The sequence below is a fragment of the Crotalus tigris genome, unplaced genomic scaffold (assembly GCF_016545835.1).
Source record: "Crotalus tigris isolate CLP2741 ecotype Arizona unplaced genomic scaffold, ASM1654583v1 scf7180000024391.5723578, whole genome shotgun sequence".
NCBI lineage: Eukaryota > Metazoa > Chordata > Lepidosauria > Squamata > Viperidae > Crotalus > Crotalus tigris.
This window is the reverse complement of record NW_024100561.1, coordinates 3380921-3404677: the sequence shown is the minus strand read 5'-3', so window position 1 is coordinate 3404677 and position 23757 is coordinate 3380921. Positions and strand designations below refer to the sequence as shown.

Here is a 23757-nt window from a genome sequence, read left to right as displayed (position 1 = left end):
TTGCATGTTCTCTCTTTAGCTTTTGCTGGAGCTTTGTCCCTGGGCATGGATGCACTACTTCTTTCTTCTTTCTCTTTTTTCCCTGTAGTGACTGCACCCACTTTTGACTTTTGTGCTGCTTTGTTTTCTTCCTGCAGGAACCCTAGTTTCTTAGCTTGTCTTTCTTGAGAAATGAAGATGACAGTTGATATGCCCAACTGTCCTTTTCTTTTAACAATTTACATTAATTTTCTTAAGCGCTACAAATCATTGTACATAAACATTTATGGAAGGGAATTGATCAAGTAGTATACATCTAAAAGTAGTATACATCTAAAACTCCTTGTAACTGTACGTATTTCTGATTTTATATAGTTTATCTGAATCACAATTTAACAATATATTGATGTCTTTAAATGACAACTTCTTTCCAATAATCTGGTTCACCAGAATAAGGACATCTGATTAAAAAGAACTATCGATGATCATAAAGATAAAATAAATATATTTTCAAATTTATTATAACTGCAACATCAGGACAGCCAACTTGTCATGGGACAACTCGCTTTGGGACAAAAGTTACACTAATATTGAAGAAATGATGGAGTAGAATCATTAAAGAAAGGATGCAAAAGTAAGGACAAAATGAAATGTGAATGGCAAAAAATATATATTTAAAATTATTTCAAATAATTAAATTGAATTGTTAAATTGTCCCATGGTGAGCTGTCTTGCAGCAAACTGGCTGTGGTGAGTTGGCAATAGAGAGTTGTCCCATTCCGATTTTAAACATCCATTGGAGAGTGCAAGAGACTTGTTTTTTTTAAAAATCAAGTTGAATTTTGAATCATAAGACATAAAAACAATGTGAGACCACTGGTTTTGTAAAATAGGGAATGTCAGTTCTTTTCCATATCATCTGAATTTGGTTTTCTAAAATTCCTTAATTGTTGGCTTGTTGGCTCAATGTCTAGAACACCTATTCCAATGCATTCAAAATTACAGTATCAGCTTCATCCGTTGGTAAGGAGTTGAACCAAATAAGAAATATAACAAATGCTGTATAAATGACTATTCAGCCAGTAGAATTTTGCTGGTTTTGTGGGGGGAGGGGCTATTAATTTTTCAAAAGTTTTAAAACTATGAATAATTAACTGTTTAATTATCCTGATTTCCACTCTGTTTTCATTTTCTTAAAGTCAAGTTCTTATTCAACAATAAGCAATGTTACAATAATTGCCTTAAGTTCCAGCAATATCTAAGAATTTCTACTATGCACAGAACAAAATTCTTGTAGGATTTCTAGGCACCAAATAATAATTCTTCTTGTAGGCCCATAATGGCACATATTCAGTATCAATGTATTTTCTTTTCAAAACATCCCTGAAGTTAATAAATGAGCTCTATATAAAAATTTAAAATCAGGAACATTAACACCGCCATTAGAATACGAAAGCTTTAGCTTTAAAAGAGAAACCTTTGTTGTCTGACCATTCCATTTTCCATAAGAAATTAATCATTAATGTATCATTGCTGATTCTCCCAATGCATACATCAATCTTGAAACCATTTCACCACATTTATGATTTCTCCCAGGCACATGGTATTTTCATCTGCTTCATAATATCACCCTTTAATTATGCTGTATGGCTTGTGATAGTCATAACTATCATTCATATCCATTTTCCTAGAAATAATTACTCTCAGGTACCCAATAATCTGAACAAAACTCAAAACTTACTTCTTACGTACTACATTGGTATAGTATTATTAATTGCTAAAATAATAGTTTTATTCCAGTTTAGTGTATATACAGTTTACTATAATTCTACCAATCTGGGAAAATAACTTTGATAATTATTTTTTTTAAATGTAAGATAATATCATTTTAATAATATTTTACATTCAGTATTCATTTCCTACTGCTAAATACCTTGAATTTCACCCAATTGTCTTATTATACATGCCAAAGGTTCCAAGTCCAAATTAAATATTAAAGGAGATAAGGGACATTCTTGATGAGTTTCATACTGCATTTTAATTACAGGGGATATAATCCCATTGGCAATTACCTGAGCAGAAAGATTATAATAATACATTTTTATCCATGATACACAATTTGATGGAAGTTCATTTTTTTCCATAACTTGTTCCAGAAACATAATTTGCCCTCTATCAAAAGCTTTCTGCACATCTGACGAGGCCATTATGACTATGTTATTCTAATATAGTGTTTGAGAAGAATGCTAAAATGCCCACCAATAATTTAATATTGTCAAAGGCTTGATGTCCATTCATGAAACCAGATTGAGCTGAATTATTGACACTAATACCTTCTGTAATCTTTGTGCCAAGGTAGCTGTCAAAATCTTGGCATCTATATTCAGCAAGGATGACAATCATTGGCACAATTGATAGAGTCCTTAGCCTTTTCCAGAATAACTATTATGTAACACTCAAAATACTGTAAGTGTAGATCTATTACAGACATGTTTTGAAGATTTAGTCCATTTAGAATACCATCCGTCTGCTCAATATATTTGGAAAATATAAATAGTAAATGTCCATAAATGTAGAATTAATTTTAATTTCTAATAAACCCCGAATTCTCATTTCTCAGCTAATTGTAGATTGAGACATTAGTTATATGGACCCTCCACTTAATGACAGTATTGGAACTGGCAGTTTCTTTGTGATCTTCTGCTATCTTCTCCAATGAGTTTGCTTGAGATCTATATTGTTTTAAACAGTTGAAAAATATTCTTACCTACAATTTTAAATACTTAACTATAATGGCTTAGGTAGGCCATAATTATTTTTTTCTCTCCTCTTTCTAGGTAGGAAACCAAACATACTAAACTTTTTAACTTCATGATGAAAACAAGACCAAACTTTAGAGCAAGTTATAAATACCTCTGGAGTTTAAAAGTATTTTCTTCTCAAACTTAAGATTCTTCTAACTCAGATTCTCAGTTGTATGTGTACAATGAGTTTATTTCCTTTCCACAAAATCTACTCTTCTTTTTGTAAAAATGCTTATTTAGGCTCCAAGAACAAGGACAGATCTTTTGCCATCCAGAGGGCAGGGATTTTTAAAAAACAAATGTCCAACTTTTGGAGAGAAGTTTAAGAGTTTTTCAGGGGCAAAAAGGGCATCTTAAGTCTCATGGAGGTTTATCATACCAATTTTATCATGGTTAAAATTAACAGCAATGAATAACCTTAAAGCACATGCCTCTGTAAATTAGCATTTTTGCCCATTTCAGTGGTGAGATCTCTGGAGGTTTTAGGAGTCACATACTGGGAACTGGAAGGGACCACAATAAAAAATTTATTGCAGATTGATTAACATGTATTTGGCAAACAGATTAACTAATCAATTTATTACAGGTCCTTTAATCTTCAGACAATCCCATGGTATTTGTCACCATCAGCCCATTCTCTGTCTGGCTTTCCCAGTTTATAATATCCCGATTATCCTCAGGTAGTGTTTTAATTCCATTGTCCAAATCATGGTACAGTCTAATCATGTGATCTCCATTCCTGACTAACAGCATATTTGAGAGTTGCATGTAAATTTTATGTGAATGCAAAGGCATAAATTTATATAACTATGGAATTATGCCAATTAGATATCTACCTGAAGCTTGGCATATAACACTCGTGGTCCTTGGATTAGTGCTGGCTATTTTAGGTACAATTCTTATCCACTGAAATCAAGGAGAACAGTTTCTATTAACTTCAGCCCCTTTATTGACTCTAAACAGATTGATTATATGGGGTATAATCTACCTCTTTGAAATAGAAGTAGAGAATACATTTTGATTTTTACTCTCTAAGATCACTTGATAGTGCTTCCCCATATAAAGGTTAAGATCTGAGTCACAGACTTTCCTGAAACATCAAAACACAGATATGCACCTGAAGACCATCTTTTAGCAATGTGTGCACTATAGTAGCTGTTTCTTGTTTTCTGAGAATAATTTATGACACTAGTTAAAATCTTTAGGACTTTAAAGATGTAACTACAGAACTACAGAGGACAAAGCAATCTTGGGGGTCCCTGAAGTCACATTTATCTTTGTTTCTTAAATTAAACATCAGACTCACACACATACACACACACACACACACACACACACACACACACACACCATGTGTATGTAAGTATGTATAAATATGAAGTAAAATTAGGGAGTGCAGACAAGAAGGATAAATAAGCTATAGAAAAAAATAACTTCCGATTGCCTTTGGTAGAGATAAAGGCATAACATACAATGTTCTTTTGAGTTAAAATAAACTATACACACAGTACTTCTATAATCATAAACAAGCCTAATCATCATTTCCCAAGGTTAAGATTTCATTTCTTTCAATTTCAAGCAAAAAATCCCAAAGAGGTTTCCAAGTAGAAATAAAATTAGGCAATGTCTTTTCTTTAATTAAAGCAGTCAATTTTGCCATTTCTACCAACTTCATTTATTTCAGAATCCATTCCTCCATTATAGAAATTTGTGAATCCTCCCATCTCTGTGCATAAAGAAGCCTTGTTGCTGTTGTCATATACAGGGGCAAGGTTCCATGGTTTTTTAATCTATTTATCCAGCAACCCTAAAAGAAAAGTCTCTTGAGAATTCTCTGAATTAAAATATAGATCTGATTCCAATATTTCTTAACTTTCTTACATGTCCACCAGAGATCTGATCTACTATAGTTGTACTAAAATTGTTATAGTGGTACTATGTCCTCTTTAAGACTGAGGAAAGTTTATAACAACCTGGTGAGTGGTCACATGATTGTGTTCCTGTATTGTTACCAGATCAGAATTACAAAGCCAATTTTAATTTGGATCCTACCTATCTATGTTGTGCAAACATACTGGGATTATGACACAGTAATTAGACCAAATAAGACTATTAAGTTTGGGATTACTATCAAGCAGCTGCGGAAATGCTTCAAACTAAGAAAATGTTGAATATTTCACGTTTTGCATTCTATATGGATTTTCAATTCGACTGTAGGAGCCATTATCATGTATCGTTTTACAGCTTGGAAAGTCTGGGATAATATTTATAGCCATCTTTCTAAGTGAATGAAAACACCAAGTTCAGATAACTAAATGGGTGAGTTTTATACTAGGCAAATATAATGCCTTGAACAAGATATGTCTTTATATCTAATACATACAATGTATGTATGTATGTATGTATGTATGTATGTATACTAAGAACTTTTATTTTTAATTTCTTGGCAAAATTGTGTGGAATTGTCATGTATCCATTGGTTCTTTTGAGAGAATGTAAATTTCAAATACAAATGTCAGAAGGTGACAGAGAGAGAGCATAAATTAAATGAGTAGGATAAAAAAAAATCTGTGAAGGACATTGGTCTCTTGCATCATGGCCATTGTAAGGCAAAGATAGGGTGGTGTTAGGGAAGAAGGAAAGAAGTCTGTTGATGTCAGTGGAGATGCATTTTGGACACATTATGGGCTGTGCTTGGAATCTGTTGCTACCACCATTGCCAGCAATTTACTATGCAACAGTTGCTAAATGCCAAAGCTCTTCAAAGAAATTTTGGTGGGAGATAGAGAATCTGGCAAATGTGAATGCAACTGAAATCACTTCACCTCCATCCAGGAGTATATCCAGAGTTTATTGGAAAGTTGGAAACACATGAACAGTGAATTAGAATTGACTTTAGAGTTTGCTCGGCATCCGAAAAAATAGGTTTGTTTGTGGGGAGTGGAAAGTAAAAGTGAAGAACTGAAGAAGGTGAACTACCTGGAACAGTTGGTGGTAGATTGAACAGCAGTAAGTTGGGAATAGGCTGCTGTTGATGGTATGAACTTCCTTCAGATAAAAGTAGGAGTCAAGTGTTTATTCCCTGAAATAAGAATTCTGGGACACCAACTCTTCCTTGATGTGGGTGAGAGTCAGGAGATAGGTAAGGTTAAAAGAGAGCTCAGTCAGGGCAAGCTGAACCTCAAGTAGTTCAGTGTTCCAGAGGTTCAGATGGAATTATGAAAAAGAGACAACCCCAAGTAGATAGGACTGGGAACATTTTCCTAATAGGACAGATACAAATGAAGGGAGTCAGGTGGTTCCTCTGATTTAGAAATGTATCATGTGGTCCTCCGTGAAAAAATGTGATCTGTGAAATAAAGTGTAGTTTTAAGCCTCAGTATTAATCAAAACTGTGATGTTGGGGGTACTCGTCCTTAGATTTCTTGTTAAAGGATATTCCAGGATTGATCCTGACACAAAGTGGCCATGCACAAGAAGCTGGTCACATTATGAGGCATCAGTGTTTCATTTTGTAGTCTGACACCATTTTATAGGCCTCAGTCAGAATCAATATAAGAGAGACTCTGCAGCTCAGGGACAGATAACTTTAAGGCAGCTGTCCCTAGATCTGCCTTCCTGGAAGGACTGTAGTATCTGATTGTCATGAGGAAAGATCCTCTGCCTGTTTCAAGTGTAGAGAGAAATAGAGAAAAGTCAGGTTCTGCTCTGCTTATGGCCACATAGAATAGAGAATTTGGAGATGGGCATGAACAAAATGTTGATAGCTTTTCATTGCTTTCAACATATTCTGAAACAGTTTATTGAGTAGAAAACTCTTTAGCTGCAGTGCTCCAGTTCCAGAACCAGAAAATTAGATTAATAGGGAAATTGTGTTAAACAGCATCATAAAATTTAAGAGCATTAACATATATTGGTAACATATGCCTGCCTAGACATGCTTATTTTTTGTTTTTCTTGCTGTTTGTTCTCCCCCCTCATCTAGCTTTCTCTGTACTTTCATACGAATTGCAATGAAAAGAACAAATGTGTTGCTATTTGTACTTTGGTAATCCATTTTAGTTTGGTGCAGGGTCAAAATTATCATTAGTGAAAAATCAATGATCTAGACATTATTTCAAGTATCACTCAGTATTCCCACTCACACGTTCCTCATGTGATTCCATTTCTGACTGATTTTTTATGTTGTTTCTGACTATGCAAGCCTCAAGGAAGTTAAAAACAACAATACCAATAAATATAATAAATAAAACAACAAGGCTATTCTTTTACAAATTAATTTGGCCACCCAATTTATATTATGTGTATGTAGTTACCGTGTATATATATATATTTGGTGTGTATGAGAGAGACACAGAGAGAGAGAGATGAGGAGGAAAAGAATTTGGGTTGCATTTTTACATAAAATCACTTAATTTTCACATTCAGAACCAATATGCAAATTAAAACCTTAAAAAAGGATTTAGAGGTTCAAATTTCTTCCTACTCCTCTCAAATCTGTGTACTCTATGTAACTTATAAAGAACAGTGTCCTTTGAACTTAATTTATAGTGTTAAACTATAAAATATATGATATGCATAGGTCTTTTTGAGATCACAAGACTAATTCATTCATGTTTTATTCTTTGAAATGCAGGAATGACAAAACCTCAAATTTACCCATCCTTACCCTTCATTTAATGGAACTCAATTAAGCTGTATACTGTATTGGGCAGTAGAAGGAGTCATCAACTCAGAAACTAAATGGCTGCCGTTTCCTGTTAGGATCTCAATCATTGTAAATCTTGTGAAAAAGCAACCTTTCCTCTTGCTAAATTCCTGTTAGAATTTTTGTCAGAAATGGAACTTGTAGAAGGTGCAAGTCCCTGCCTCTCAGGTAGATCCACAATCCTTCTAGAAGCAGCATTGCTTTCTTTGCCTGCTTGCCAGCTAGCTGATGAAAAGAGCTCTTTCAGAAACACGCCTAGGTGAGGTGAAAGCTCTTGCTGGAGCTGGCATAGGCATGTATGTCGCATTTCATCAGAAAGAAGACAGAAGGAAGAACCAAGGGAGAGGTAGATGGGGGAGAGCATAGTTGATTGGAATAGCTGAAGGATTGACAAGCAGACAAGCAGAGGCAGCCAAGAGGAAGGGAGAAAGAGACTTGCAACCAAGAAAGGTGAAGGAGCTAGTGACTAGAAAAGAGCAAAGCAGAACAGTGGCCAAGAGCTACTTTACAAAAATGAGAAAGAAGGACTGCAATTGAAAGCTAATAGAATGGCTGAAATGAATGCTTAAAGAAGCAGCAGGGAAATTTAAAAGAGACTGTGTGCCAGCTTGCTTCTATTTCCAAATGGAAAGCTTAGTTGAAAGCATAAAAGTTGAAAATAATTATGTTCAGGATTTTGCCAATAAAGCCATGTCCTCAAGGGGCCAGAATGTCAGAAACAACATAGTGGCATTGTGATGCAAGACCCATCCCTTTCATACATGTGATGTGATATGACACCCATGTAGAAAAGGGGAGGAGCTGCTGGTATGATACCAGAGCATTGCTTTTATGATTCTGATGAAAGCAACCAGCTTTTGTGTTAATAAAGTTCTACAGGTATAATAGTTAAGTAATAAATAACCATCTGTGAAAGTAAGACACATTCTTGCTTGCTGTCTTGTTCCTATCCTGTGACAACAAAAAGAAAAGATTGGAGGAAGAATGGACAGAGATAGAAGACATATCTAAGTGGTTTGAGGAATTCAGCCTTTGAAAGCTCTGATCCATATCACCAAATCTGTTTGGGCTACAATATTCCACCAGATATTTACTAAAAATGCTCAAAGATACAACTGCTGAGGGAAAATATGTATTTTGCAGAAGTATGTTCAAAAGTCATATTTCAAGGCAAATCTTATGCAGATTTTTTTTCTTGTTATTGCAAATAAGAGATAAAAGAGACTTGTGAACGTACTCAAATGAAAGTCATATGTAGCGGAAACAGTTTTTGTATCACTAATAGTGATACTTCTACCCCACTTTTTCAGACTTTGCTACCTCCTTTCTCAACCTTCTCTCCATCGTTTCAATATAATAGTCCAGAGGTGGCTGTGAAAAATATCCAGCCAATGAACTGTCTATCTTCTGATCAGGTGACATCTTTATACATTCCCAATAAGTTTCTAATCTCAGTTCAAAACTCTGGCACTAGTTTAGGAAGCCCCGTATAAATTTCATATGAAGCTATGCTACATGATTTGCCCCATAAATGATGTAATAATTGGAAGTCAACTGCCTGTGTGCCAGCTTTCTGCACCTATAAATTTACTGATCATTAGGGGCAATAAATGTAGAGGTACTGTAGCTTATCTTTCCTAAAAGACTTGCTTTGAATACCTCTGTTGAATGCTTCCTGTTGATTGGGTTGATGCTTTCAGGTTTTTGATCACTTCCTTCCCCTCTCAGTTCATTTCTCTTTACTCTTATGTCTCTGCTTGGTTCAGTTACATACTTAGCTCACTCATAACACAATGCAGATTTGTCTTAATTCAGATTTTCTTGTCACCATGTTATTTTCCCAGTGAAGCTTGTCTGTATTTTTCTTTCGCACAAACCCCAGCTCAAAAATAGGTGCTTTCAAAGTTATCATCTTAAATTTAGTATTTGTCTCTCCACACATTCTTTCACCCGTATGAAGTTATTTACTCTCCAACATCTTTTTAGTATTGAAAAATAATTTAGTCTGTGTAGAAACACATTGCTAGAGAAATCTAACTGATCACTTTCTCTTTTACACACACACACACACACACACACACACACACACAGACAGACAAAATAGTTCAGTTAGAGACACCAATCATATGTTTGTTGTTCCTGGATTTTTCCTTTTTCCTTTTTTTTTTTTTGGTAGCTGACTTTTTGGATTTTGTTCTTCTAAAACTGATTTTATTATAGTCTACATGTTTCCCTGCTGTGTCTTTGCTTATGTGTTGTGATGCACCATTTTCAGCTCAGGTGGTATGAAATATTTTAATTCCAGGCATTTTTCTTTAAGTGGTGTATGGATCTAGCACTCTCATTTTGAGAACCCTCTAGTCATAGGCAAGAGGAGCATTGTTAATAAAAAAAAATCTACATGAAACTAAGCAGCAGCTACATCATTAATTGTGTAGCCTAAACGATAATTATAGGGTCGAAAAGAACATTTCATGATTGAGATAATTAGCCGGAAATGTTTGTATTTAATTAATGGAATTTACTGCAATTTCTTTTATTTTGTTTTGACTTCTTAGTAATTGTCTTTTCACATTTCTAATAGGTACAAAGGAATCCTGACTTGAGCAAACCTCTGCACAAGTGTTTAAGAAATGCTTCTGTTTGTCTCTGCTTTTCAATAGGAACCCAAAACATAGTTAATCTGATCAACAGGGATCAATAGAAAAAGTGAGTGAAGATTCTCATTTCTTTGAAGCCAGTAAAAGCAGTGAGCTAATCCTCCTAAACAATGAGGTCCTTTAAAGCAGAGTCTCAAACACTGAAAGGCATTGTGAAGTAGGATTTGCAATGTTTGGGTTTTAATTTAAACTGTACAAGCAGGTGTAGTAATGGGAGGTGAATCACTCATTACATTTTTGTTACTTAACCTAACAACAAAAATAAACAGTTCTTTCTAGTTTTGTTAAAGAAAACCCTACTTTTATTTTTTCAACAGAGAACAGTTCTCACTATTTATTAATTAATTCATTTTCTTCCCCCTTCCTCTATCCTATTTATTTATTAATTATTTCATACAATACAGCCAATGTGGTTTTTTTTTTTTTTACATCTCGACAATTTCAATAGGAAAGTTACACTATAAAATGATAAATGCTCATCTGGGAGTAAGTCCCACAGAGGTCAATGGGAGTTATTTCTAGGAAGCTTCAAGTTGTGGAATCTCTCCCATTAATTAAAGAGACTGCAAAAGCCACTGAAGTAATTCAGGATGATTAAAAATAAATGTCAAACATTAAATCGGTAATATAGGATCTTTCTAAAAACCCTTTCAAGTAAAATCTGGAAGAGTGATCATACCAGCCAGGCTAATTAAGTCTAAATGGCGTGTAGCTCAAACATATTTACAGAATCATTGAGCTAAAATGGGTGGGAGTTGATATGGTCATATTTCCCATTAGAGAGCATTTCAGAACAGGAACAGAACAGAACAGTTCAGGAAATCTTTTTGAACCTTCTAGTGTGGTCTACATCAGTTGGAATGAAATTGGCATACATAGTTTAAAGCAAAGTCCTACACATATTTAACCCAGAGTTCTTACTTGAGGCACAAATGACCAGGCTCAAATTATCCTCCTTTGGATCTGTTATGCAAAGATCTAGGTCTCTGATTTTTGGCTGAGAAAGGTGAGGAAAAAAAGGAGAAGAGGACGATCAACAGCAAGGTGGATGGACTGTTATAGTGGTGATGTGTGCACCATCAAAAGACCTGAAAGACCAAGTTAGAAGCAGATTTTCATGGAGAAGATCTATCTATGTGGTCACTAGGAATTGAAAGATTTGGTGGCACATAATCAGTCAATCAATATGTATATTTGGGGGAATTCAGGGATAATTCAGGGGCCAGGAGGGATTATTCTCTAATATATTTATAAAGAACTATAATTTTTTGTATATATTTGTCTGCTTATATTTCATAGATTTCTATATGCCCTTTACTACAAATATTTACAGAATAATTAACAGAATGATCCAAGAAAACAAGAGACAATAAATATACTGCACCAATATTGCTGGTAATAACGAGTAAGCTGCTGCATTATAATTTGTTCTCAGACATGCAATGCCTGGAAAAATAAAAAGTTAATTGCCTCAGCCCCCATCACTCAGTATCAGGGGTGCTAGAGTCTTTATGGACCACGAATGCTACTGACATCATTACAGATTGGAGAAACATACTGTACCCACAAACCTTCTTGACAGCTTTCTTTCTTCAAGGAGGCACCTGAGGATTAAAAAAAAAAAAAAATCACAGTTAAGTTGTGGTAGCAGGAATTCATTGAGCTATTGATCCCAAACTCAGTATGGCTCTGTCACTCTGAATGGATAAGAACTTGTGGACTCCTTTGTCAGCAGTCAGGAAAGCCATCTTATTATGGGAGCATAATCTAGAGTTTACAAGACAATCTCTATTCCAATAGGGTTTAATGACTTACAACCTGAAATGAAGAAAGCTACTCTACGCCACAGATGCTACTTTGGCTGTCAGTTATGGTGCTGGACCCATATCTTTCCCAGACTGCAATCTTGATCATTTAAGGGGAGCTGACTATCATTTCCCCCGAAGAAAGGCATGACTTCCTGCTAACAGTGCTATCTTGTCAGGATTAACTTTCAATTTATTGTTGTACATCATCCTGTGAAATTGTGCCCTAGCTAGCAATCCAGTATATCTATTCTTCCATGTGACCCGGAATATAAGATGTCCGACTATCAAAAATCAAAAACAAAGAAATCTCACTGAACAAATTCCCAGCTAATCTCTGATGATCCTCCCACTTAAAAAAAGAAACTAAGAAAGAAAGTTTTCTCCCTTTCAAATAAATGTAATAATAACCAGCACTTAATTAAGTCTACCAGACAAGAGACAGCCCACTGAAAGGGAACATGTCTTACAGGTGATCCAGACATTTACCAGACTAGGAGGTGGGTGGCAATATATCTGTTTTGCTCCTCTATTCGATGACATCTAAAAAAAAAAATATGTCACCTAAGATGAGAAAAGAAATGCATTCTGTAAGAGAGCTTTGGATTGGTATGTATTCTCAAGATGCTTTAAAACGAAACAGGGTAGGGCAATTAGCATTCAATTGCAGTCACAAATCTATCAGGTACACCTATAAGTTGAAAAACCATCTCAGGAGTCAAGATATAGTGTTTTTCCTCATAGCTAAGTTGCAAATGTTTTTCACCAGGAATTGAACCAGAAGATAGATGATTCCAGCATAAGATTTGTTGAACCATGTGATGTTTCTAATACTTCTGTAGATATGTGGCAGGCAAATGATCCTGTTTTAATGTATAACATATAAGGAATATTAAGTTCATGGTAGATTTCAGTTTTTTTTTTTAACCTTCCCTTCAATCTAATGTCATTATTTGGTGGGAAAGTATCAATCTCTATCCTTAATGTGGGCCAGGGCAGGGGGAAATGCATGGGGTTGTTGGACTAGTGGGTTTAGTTATAAACTTGCTCTGGTTTTGTGCTAAATACCAATTGATAAGCATGTTTTTTTTAAAACATAGACTTAGTGCTATTTCATCTTAAAAAGCAACTTGAACAACAGCTGAATAGTTCAGGTAGAATTGTCTCTTTCTTTTCCATTTGAACATATAGCTCTTCTCCTATGGTCAGCTGATGTTTAGGGTGTCTGAGCCTAGTGGATAAAGGGGAAAAAAGTCTGGCTTGAAAGAACTGGATTTTTGATATTGCTCAATAGATCTGGCACACAGTGCCCAGAAACTCACTTTGACATAAGCAGCCAATAGCTTCTAAGCTGATCCCAATACCTAAGGTTCACCTGCTTGGAATTGTGGTGGCACAATGGTTAGAATGCAGTATTACAGGCTGACTCTGCCCATTACCAGGAGTTCGATCCTGACCAGCTCAAGGTTGACTCAGTCTTCCATCCTCCCAAGGTCAGTAAAATAAAGACTCAGTTTTTTGAAAGCAATATACTGGCTCTGTAAACCTCTTAGAGAGTGCTATGAAGTGGGATATTAGTCTAAGTGCTATTGCTACTGCTATGGTCCATGACAGAATGGCTCAAGAAGAGTCAGTATCCACAGCAATCACCTTACTGTAATCATAATCCAGCAAATTCTGTGAGAAATGTGGGTAAAAGTACTATTTTAGCATGGGTACATGTAAGGATGACATTAGGTATGGGCCAGACATGAGATAAAAGCAATGTCATGACAACTAACCACAAAAAGGGAAGTTGTTGGGATATGATGATGTTGCAATGAAATGCAAGCAAGGAAAGGTGCATAGGAAGAACTCTGCTGGATGAAGCCAAGATCCATTTTACCCAATTTTCTGTTCCTACATTGGCCAGAAAGCCAGTGAACAGCTCACCATGTGGACACCAAGACACTGTGACCCTCCTGCTCATATTTCCTGGAACTGGTCTTAGGAACCATCCTGGTGGAGTTAATAATAATAGCAAGTATATTATTAACTATGCATGTTTTTAATGCTTATTTAAGTTTGTGTGGATTAGTGATCATTGTTGCAACATAGCATTTAGTAGAAAAGGAGCCTCAAGATATATGAATACTTGTCTAATCTAGATGGATGGCTGTTATTATAATGTTATCTGCTTTGGTAACAGGAAGATCAAAGGATTTTTATTCACTGTGACTGAAGGGTATAGAAAAAGAATTCTACTGGAGATTTACCAATTGCCAAGATGCTGTTTCACTGGACAATGCTTTTCTTTATGTTTCCTGTCTTTAAATGTAAGTGGCTAAGGACTGAGGCCTTCTTAACTTTGGCTTCTTTCTAACGGCATTTTTCAGAAGAGATCCTTGACTTATTCATTTTCCAGTAATAACTTTTTTATTAATTAGAAAGCTTCTCAAATGTTCCTTCATTGAAATGTATGACTAGTACCCACTATTACTATTTAGAAGTGTGAGAGTGAAGTCTGGGTCTTCTGTCCTTCTAAAACTATGATTGTTTTTTCCATTGTATTTGTCTTTCCTTGAATGTATTTGATTTTAAAGCCATAGTCCCTCAAAGACTCCAGCTACATCGCTCTTGTTCTCACAGATAATTGCATAACTTCTGAGTGATCTACACCAGGGCTTTTCAACTGGTGGTACATTAGCACCTGGCAGGTGGTACGTGGCCCTGGCCAGCCCAGCCAAGTGTAGCGGGAGAGGGAACAAGCCAAAGTGTCGCAGCACAGGATTTGCCGTGAGAATCCTCGGGAGCTGCAGGGCTGCTGGAATGAGGCAAAGGCCCCAGGGTTGGCCCTTCCAGCTCACCCAGAAGAGAAAAGAGAAGGAGCGGTGCGGAGACAGGCGAGGCTATAAAAGGAGACAGTTTGGATGGGAGAGGGAGAGGGGAAAAAAAGATGCAGCCTTGGGAAGAGGAGTATGCTGGAGCTGTACCAAAGGGAAAAGAAGGAGGAGAAGGGGAAGAGAGGAGAGAAGATCAAGCAGGCCGGCCGGGAGCCAATTTACAACTTCTGTGGCAGTCATCCATGCCGAGTGCACTCACAGGTAGCAGCGACAAACAGGTAGCAGCAACAAACAGATAAGAAACATAGCGGGGGAGGGGTCACTCTCCATGAGGAATGAAGAAAGGCAGCATCAATGAAGAAAGGCAGCATCGGCTGGAAGTGAGGCACAGAGGAAGGGAGGGAGGGAGGGAGGAAGGAGATAGCAACGAGAAAAAGGAAGGTAGAGAGCAGGAGGGAGGGAGGAAAACGGAAAGGAAGGAAGTGTTGAAAGGAAAAGCTGGAGGCTTGCTTTCCAGCCGGGAGGCTATACCTTTAAGAGAGGGAAAAAAAATGAAACGCTGCTGTTTGAAATAGGCGAGAGGAAGCCGGCTGCTCGAGAGGAGATGTTTATTGGCAGAAGCGAAGTACCATTTCAGCAGTTCGGTTCTGGATCAGCTGAACAACAAACCAGGAGAGTGGAAAGGGATCACATGACCCTGGGACACTGTGACCATAATAAATATGAATCAGTTGCCAAGCATCCAAATATAAATCACATGACCCTGGGGATGCTGCAATGGTCATAAGTGTGAAAAATGGTCATAAGTCACTTCAGTGCCATTGTAACTTTGAACAGTCACTAAGCAAATTGTTGTAAGTCAAGGACTACCTGTACTTTATCATTTTTTTTCCTTTTTTTTTCGGTCATCAAGTTTTTGACATCTTGCTAGGTGCTAATTGAATATCCTAAAAGTGGTACAATTGGTGAAAAGGTTGAAAAGCTCTGATCTACACAATAGCGTAACATATTTTTCTAACAAAGACTCATCAAACTCCAAAGTTTCTGCTTCAGTAACGCCAGTAGTTGAAGACTTAATTGGCATCCACTTGTTTTAACACTGCCCATGTTCTATTATATGTGTTTTTAAGATGTCGTAGTTTTTAATCATCATAATAAAATTGTTTAGGAAGACTAGAATTGTGTAAATTTCTTACCCACCCCCCCTCTCTCCCATTCCCAAGTTATAATCCAATTTATGAATCACAAATCATAATGACCTCCATATGCAGTCAACATCTGAGTTAATATGGATCAGAAATTCTATATATCTAATGTATCCCTAAACTTAGTTATCAATTGGAAACTGGAGCCCACTGCTAGTCTAGTGAAAAATCAGCAGTATACCCCCATGTATATTCTATCCATCTAAGACAGAATGCTGTGTACATTGAAAATATACGCATTCCAGATTTTTTAAATTACTGCACAGTTTAAAAAGTAAATATACTACTGAATCTTTGAAAACTATACCCTTTTTCATTAAATAAATCCGGTTTACCACATGTGAGCTTAATCTGCCTTGCATTTGACGATCTACCTGTTTTTACAAGTAAAACCTGAGGGTCACTTAGTCGTAGTGAGCTGTGTTGAGCCTGGCAAGTTGCAGTTTGTGCAGGCTGATTTCAACAATCAAACTCCAACAACGCACATGGTACATGTAGTCCAAACAGAGATAAACACTTTTAAGTCCTATTTATTTTAATGGGAAATTAAGCATATGTTTAGCTCTCTGTGTATCTTAAATCAATAGGGCTTAAAGTGTTTAGTATTGGCTAAACTGTGTCAATAATATAATATAATTGTGTGTATGTGCATATAATATATATGCACCAAATATCTTACAACCAAAAATTAATTTTCATTTTGACAGAGTCTAAACTATTACAGGAAATTCTATTTTGGCTATAGCCTTTATATTTTGACAAAAATTGAAAATAAGTTTAATTATGAAAATAACCCTGTGAGAAGAAAATATACTGTATGTTAGTAAGATAAAATCAATGACAGCCAAAAGCCTCTGTATATTGTAATTTTGAGACAGTACTAAGTTATAGATCTTAGGATTTTGCAAAGAATTAAATAAACATATTAACCACTGAATGCTAGGAGTGTATAGACAAGCACTCAATGGTCACAAATTACTAAATAGTTGTTGGACACAGTAAATTGCATTGATTTCTGAAGTGTAATAATGGCCAGTTTACTTGTTTGATGAAGAAATAGCTGAGAAGGAAAAAAAAAGAAGAACATCTTATACCATTTGGCAAAGTAATGCAAATCAAGTATCTTTTAGTGCAAGATACTTCCAGCCAGTTATTACTTCACTAGAAAAAGAGTTCAAGTTCACTACGCCCAAAGGTCTATAATAGAAATTCTCCCAGCTATAATTCTGTACAAAACAACAGAAAGCAATGAGGATAGAACTAAATTTGTAGCCCACAAGAGCAACTACCAAGTTTAATTCCCTTTCACTCCCTGAATAAACTAGGAGTTCTTAGAACTAGGATTGCCATCACTATGGCTGATAACTTCTCATCTCATAACCTCACACCCTTTGTAGATGATAGTTAGCATAGTTAAATCTGGGGAACTGGTCAGGAGATGTGATTTTTGGTGACAACCCTAAAAAGCCTAAGAAGTAGGATTAACCAATGATGCCATTCACAGGCCTTATATAGGAAGAACTGCTGTAGTGGTAGTAAGAAAATCAAGCTCTGAATAAAATTTCCAAGGACTTTAAATCACAACAACGGCTCAAAAGAGCACAAGGGAAATTACTAGCTGAATCTTTTCCACATCTGTTTTCAATTCAGTTAAAAAAAAAATAACCATAGACAATGGCACTCATAAAAATCATTTGACATTCTACACTAATGTTTATTTGTTGATCTTAGATCACAAGTCATTCTGGATTTTTAAACTTTTAATTGCCTCCATGGCTGGCTTTGAACTCAATTAATCCAGTACCATTCCTAATGAAACTGAAGTAAATCAAGATTGATGCCCTTATAGGTGATGAAGGGATTACACCAGTACAAACCTTGCATGCAAAACTAATGAGACTCTGAAATGTAGTAACAGATATGATTTTCAGCAAGGTTGTGAAGGGTTGTGAAAATAATAAAATGTAAAAAGAAAGCAGTGGTTCCCAGTTTTTTTCTTTCTCCTTACATAAACTCCAGGAGAGCTGTGTTTTGGTTTTTCATCTTGCCAAGTGCTATAAGCCTCAGAGAAGCCATCTGAAACAGACAGCTTAACCAAAGCGGGCATTGCTATGTAGCCTAGGGCTCATTTGCCGCGATCCCCGCATGTCCCAATTAGAAGAAATCAAATTGCCTCAGAGAAAATGGAAGAATAAATATGACCTCCCTTGTCTTGCCTTAATGCATCTTAATATGAAGCCATTCAGTATTGCAGGAAATCAATGCGGAATTCCTTCATAACACTTGTAAAATTAAACTGTTATACAGAAATGTGACTCCAGTGGTACCACCAATAGTTAAAATTCATGTGGCCCATGTAGGTTTACCTAAAGGCTGGTTCATCCATGAATATCCTTCCCTTGATTTCTTTATATTAGATTGCTGTACATTTGGTGATCAGTACACTATGCTTTTTTTAGGATGAAGATGAAAGTTCAGCTTGTGGAATCACATCAGGTCATCAGACAAATATTATCCCCTTAAAAAAAATATAAGTGAGCAGCAACTGGGACACAGCTGAGAATAGGCAAAAAACCTGCAGATACTGAGGTCAAAACTAGTTGGGATATTAAATGCATTGTTTGCATTTACTTGCGTACTTTACTACATAGTAAATATGTACAAAACTGGAGCTTCAGGGAAGAGTGAAGGAAGAAAGTGATTAATTGTATAATTACAGCAAAATTATTTCATCAGGACTTCAATGACAAAGAGGAAAAGAAAGGTCAAACTCCTTCTCTTACCATGATATTGATAAATATCAGCATCCAGCCTTCTCCAGGATCACAGAAGCCTAAGACAGATATAGATTGCACCTCAATAATATTCCACAAGACCTGACTTTACCTCTTATTAATGAATAGCTGCTATTACTTTCTACTATTGGGTGAAAGTGAGGTGGAAGAAGTATTGTGGAAGCAGCCATACCTGTCCTTCAGCTCAAAGTGACTAAGTCATTCCCAACAAGAACACTGTGAGAAAGTAAAGTTTCCTTTTTCTTTGCTAAAGATTAGCACCAAATGTATAGGAAAAGCAATAAGGTGTTTCATTCCTCATACCAAAATCTGGATTCAAATGGAAACAGTTATTACTATATAACGTAATATTTTCATGAACACTCATGGATTGTGGGAATTCTCAGGATTATGGGAAGTCTCAGAAGGAAAATAAATATTGTGGAAAGATTACCCATGCAGCTCAAGACTTTGTATTTTATTCAGCCTCTTTTCCTTCTAAAGACTTTATCTGGGCATGCTAAAAATATTTGATGTATTTCCTAGCTGTTATTGTCTTGGTTGCAAAGACAGACGACCTCACCATGGAGGGCATCAAAAGCTACTGCTGTACTGTTCTGTTCTATCATATTTCAACTTCTTAATGCATATGCTAGTAGACCAGTACCTCTTTTGCCCAGGTAGATTCAACTATTAAGGCAAAAACTCAGTCCTTCCCTAACTTGCTATTTTCTAGCACTTGCTCTTTTCTTCAATATTCTTCCCTTCTTACTCACTAAGTTTTGTGACAGAAAGGCAATAACGGACCACTGTCTTTCTGCAAAATATAGTGGAGTTATTTGGTACAAATGGAGGGAATCGCTCTTTTTCTCATTTCAGATCAAAGTGGAAATCTTTTAAAGTTTAGTTATTTGATAAAAAGGGCTTTATAACAAGCAGATAGAGAAGTTGGTAGGAATAGAGATATTTTACTAAACTGCAAACCATTATTAATATAGCAATTCTGACTTGAAAGAAATATGTGAAATGACACCGTAAATTAGATTATTTCATCATTCTTTTACATTAAAAACTTTGATACAGTTGCATAGATATATAGGTACATTGATAAAAAGGCACAAAGACAAACAGAATTTTAATGAGTGGAGAGCTTTTATCTACTATCACTTTGTGACTTAATTTTTTCTGTTTATACTGCCTATTGATTCCAGTTGAAACCTGCTGTTTTAATGTTGTTATTGATATTCTCTCTGGGTTTTCTTCTAATTCTGGCATTGATATTACCTTGATCGGATTTAGTTTATTGGAATTGCCTGTAGGTTTCAGTCTCCAGAGTTTTCCCCTGCTTATAGACATGGAAAGATAAAACCTTTCTTTTTATCTGAAAATCCTTGAGAGACTCTAAAAGATATAGTCATTTTCTGAGAACATTAAAAAAACCTAAGAGACAACGATCAAAAGGAATATATTTTTCACTGAGTATATTTAAAACATCATTTTTATATCTCACATATTCTTTGACAAACAGACAAATGCACACATGTAAACACACACACACACAAGCATACAAACACATACACAAACACACACACATGAGAGACTTCTAGTCTAGTTTGGAAATTGAGGAATAATGTGCAAAGACTTTATGTCTTGTCATAAAGTCACATGAACTCTATGTTGCAGGCTTTGTTGTCAATGGAACCTTGAACTCCTCACTAACTGGGGATAGATATCATCTCTTTCTAATTGCCTTAAATTGTTGAATCATTCTTTTGTTTTAAGTAAACTGAAAAAAGGTTAATCCTAAACATCAGTTTAATAATATATTTGCTGTTAAAAAGATGAAGCAATAAGCAAGCAGGGAGATTAGCATGCTCAGGCCTTCAGTAACTATAATTCATCATCCAAATGCAGCCACTCATTAGCTTAATAAGGAAAAACCAGGCAGATGGCCTGGTATCAGTCAGCCACAGAATGGCTGGTGGTTATGCTTAGTGGATGCTAGTTTGGGCAATGGGGGTTTAAAAAAAAAAAAAGCATTGCATATCACTGCATTTGGGAGTCTACAGTATCTTTTAACAGTGGTCAAATATATTTTCCCAACTAAAATAACAGTCTCCAAAGCACTGGTGGGGACTGTCATGGCTGTGATCTAGATATTGGATAGCTGGGAATGCACAGATCCATGTCCTGTGTTTTCATGCCAAAAGAAAAGGATGCAACATTTCAGCAACACTCAGTGGGCAAGCAGTCTCAATGGATTGATGAGGCCTGGTATAAAAACCAAGAGTCTGTTCCGCCTTTTCTGTTCAGCAGAACAATTCCTCTTAGCTGCTAGACTCATGATCCATCTTTTCACACTAGCAGAGTCAGTCCTTGCTGACAGCTGCTCATGTCCCAAGGCTCATTTCCTGTGATGAGACTATAACGACAGCCCGTATCAAAAGTATTCTTTAGGAATATCCAGTTTTATGCTCCATGGAGAAACATGGCCAATGTTAGAGCCCAGCCCTAACTACAATTCATTTTATACATCTTTCTTTAAAGGACAGTTTGTAATAAAAGTGAAATCTGAGTGATTTACTCTCACTTTGCCAAAACAGTTGCCTCTAGTAGACAACATCTTTGCATATTTTCTGAAACAAAGTCTGAAGATATATTCCTCTACAGATCTGCTCTTTTGCTCATGGCTTCGATCTCCAGTGCTTGACTGTCATGAGAGATGTAAGGAATTTGAAATTTGAGCTATGAACTTTGGTTGGATACTGATTTAAGCAAAATAATAAACGAACGGTACTATGCACTCAGAACACTAAAAAGGGAAGAAAATTGTGTACTCATTTACAGCACTAATGAACTGTACTTCTTTCTGTCCATCCATTTAGCTTCGGATTACGTGTTGAAATAAAATCATATGCTTATCCTACTTGACAATATATTTAACATAGCAAAATAAATGCACATTGTTTCTTACATGGAATAAAAAAATGATTTTTTTTTTCCTGTACACTGAGCTATCCTTCATACTGACTGTTTTTCTGAATGTCAAATCTGTCGGCCAAGTACACATTGGCTCCTTAACCTGTTCCCTGGAGAAACTGTTCAAGAACTGCTTATCCATGTGGAAAGATTACTCCAGTATCAGTGAGACTTATCTGCTCTGTAAGTGCCAGTTCAGTTGTAAAGCTTCTCGGGGGGCATTTTGTAAGGAGCACCAATTCAGTATCAATGAATTATAGGGAAATGGTATATAAAAACAACCTCTGTCTGTCTGTTAAGCCCAGTAAAAATCATAGTTATTACCTGCCATATAATTTCAGGCAGTTTTTTTTTAAAAAATAACATCTTTACTCATTTTCCCACTGTAGTCAATGTTCCTTGCAGTTTGATCTCATATGCTTAATAAGAGAAACCCATGAGTCAACAAAAAAGATGCTGAATCTTTCAAATAATTTAGGGGTGCAATCCATCCAGGATTAAGCATGCCATCTCCTATTGATTTCATTTGTCAAAAAGTGATTAATTTTCCCTAGGTCAAATCCAGAAACTCTACTAACTACATGAAAATGAATTGTATTAATAAGTACAGACTCATCTCTCAAATAAAAGGCACACAGTTACTGTGCAGTCTGTCTGTATTTTGGCTGAATGGTGACTTGTTATCTATGACTCATATTCATTGATTTATTCATTCATTCATTTATTCATTCAAATATTTATTTTTAAGGTGGCTTAAAAGCCGCAGCTCCAAAACCAGAATTCCAATAAAATTAAAATGCTAGTAAATAATAAAGAAATAAACATATCAGAAGTTATAGAAGTAAAGTGAATTAAAAATGGCAAAGAGAAAGAGAAAGAGAAGGAAAGGAAAGGAAAGGAAAGGAAGTGAAAGGAAAGGAAAGGAAAGGAAAGGAAAAAAGGAAAGGAAAGGATCCCAGATGGCTTTAGATGTATGAAGCAAGGCAGAACAGGGTCACTTTATTGTACTCACCAACCAAAGTGACGCACAGGGACAAGCAAACTGGTCAGCTATTTATCTTTGAAATGGTGGTCCTACAGTTCTCATCATTGTCCAAACTGATGGGAAAATAGGAGTTGAAGTCCAAAACTTGCACAAGGAAGACAACTGCCTATGCCTGCTTTTTTCAAAAACATTTCTACTATTCTCTAAAATGACCCACAAAATTTCATAATATTAATATTATTGCATTTGCTTGAAAAGAAGATTAGACTTTTCAGTGACCACAACTGGGATGGGCAACTTGGTTGCTACACAAAACTGTTGCTAGGTGTGCTGATGATCTTATTTCAGCTATCCTATGCTTTATAGTCCCGAGAAGGTTGTAAACGCAAGGATTGGTCATTTTTCATTTTTCATCACCATCATAACTGTGAACGGTCTCTAAGCAGGGCAGTTGCTAAACAGGGACTACTCATATTTAAAATGTGTGATTGTTTGTTGGAGGATGAATTAATGTGAAGGGAGGAAGAGTGTTTGTCTCACAGTTGAAGGAAATGCATGCACAGTCTCAATTTATTCACACCTTTCAAACACCATGGGTAGCCATATTTAATGTTCATTCAGATTCCTTCCAAATGTAGGCTACTTTATCTGCCAGAGGTTGTGAATGATCCAGATCAAGTCAAATTGGACTGAAGGTACTACTCATCAATATTGATTTCTTGAGAGAGTGAAGAATTATGCCTTCTCACACTTTAACTGATTATGGTTGTCAGACTGTAGAGAATATCTTTGTGGAGGGAGAATGTTGCAGAACGAAGGCTTTCCAATAGATGAGCAAAAGGTTTCTTGCAAATAATTGAGTATACGACTTAATTAAGACAATGCCATTTTAGACTTCTATTATGAATCTGCTCCTACTCAGTTTTCAGAGCTATGGTAGTTGCTGTACATCTTTTTCTAAGAGTTAAAATGCATTGTTAATTGTGCACGATAAATTAAATAGCATATTATTGCCTTTCTGATTTTTGTTTTTGAT

General features: G+C 36.0%; 2 long non-coding RNA genes across 5 annotated transcripts in view; one reads left to right on the top strand and one right to left on the bottom strand.

Annotated features, from left to right (window-relative positions):
* LOC120301752 overlaps nucleotides 1-19210 on the top strand; it is a 29422-nt gene extending 10212 nt beyond the window's left edge. For both annotated transcript variants that reach the window (XR_005555014.1, XR_005555013.1), the window contains 3 exons: nucleotides 10076-10200; nucleotides 11451-14271; nucleotides 18443-19210. This is a non-coding gene — a long non-coding RNA (uncharacterized LOC120301752). The remainder of the gene's footprint in view (nucleotides 1-10075; nucleotides 10201-11450; nucleotides 14272-18442) is intronic.
* LOC120301753 overlaps nucleotides 9998-23757 on the bottom strand; it is a 67967-nt gene continuing 54207 nt past the window's right edge. For 2 of the 3 annotated variants that reach the window (XR_005555015.1, XR_005555017.1), the window contains exon 4: nucleotides 9998-11755. This is a non-coding gene — a long non-coding RNA (uncharacterized LOC120301753). Of the gene's footprint in view, nucleotides 11756-12445; nucleotides 12502-23757 lie in introns of those variants that run through there. The other variant, XR_005555016.1, reaches the window with a different exon arrangement.